The following is a 697-nucleotide window of genomic DNA, read 5'->3' as shown; positions in this document are numbered from 1 at the left end:
CTTTAAGGCCAAATAAAATGAAAGTTCTATTTCTACAATACCACCCCGATACATCAGTAACAAGAGAGAAGCTCCTATATATCTTACTGTGTTTTCATAATGTAGCTACGTAAATGGGCTAATCAATTTTGCATGATTACCATGCTGTTTTCCGGTTTACAAGCGTATAACTGGAGAGAAATTTGGCCTACTGGTCGAAATGATATGAACATGGATACTTCTGCGCCTAAAATACAACTATCCCCAACTTAAATACACAAAAAGGGACTTTTATAACACTTCATTTCTCCAACATAAAATGAGAAGAATAATGTACACCCGTGGATATTTTCTATAAAAAAAAAAAATCTAGAGGCTTTAAAATACCCTGTGGATTTTAGCCTTGTTATTGGCTGATAAAGTTTGTGTTATATCTACTATCATTTCAATTAACGCATGATTTCAATTCAAGTGTGACGATATGGGTTTCAATATGTATTTCATATTTAATTACGAGTATCTACATGTCATTGCTTCTATCTCTATGTGCTTGTTTATATCTGTATATATTGTTATGATTCTAAACTATGAAGTTACAGAATGAAAGTAAAACAGTTTTCACATCTCTGCCGGGAGGATGAAGCTGCAAGAGGCACGGAGACGCCACTTTGAACGACGTTGGAGAGACCTGTCATGAAGAGGAAAGACGGCGACAAAC

This window comes from Penaeus monodon, chromosome 27, assembly GCF_015228065.2.
Source record: "Penaeus monodon isolate SGIC_2016 chromosome 27, NSTDA_Pmon_1, whole genome shotgun sequence".
NCBI classification, from domain to species: domain Eukaryota; kingdom Metazoa; phylum Arthropoda; class Malacostraca; order Decapoda; family Penaeidae; genus Penaeus; species Penaeus monodon.
The sequence above is the reverse complement of the archived record's forward strand: the minus strand, read 5'-3'. Positions refer to the sequence as shown.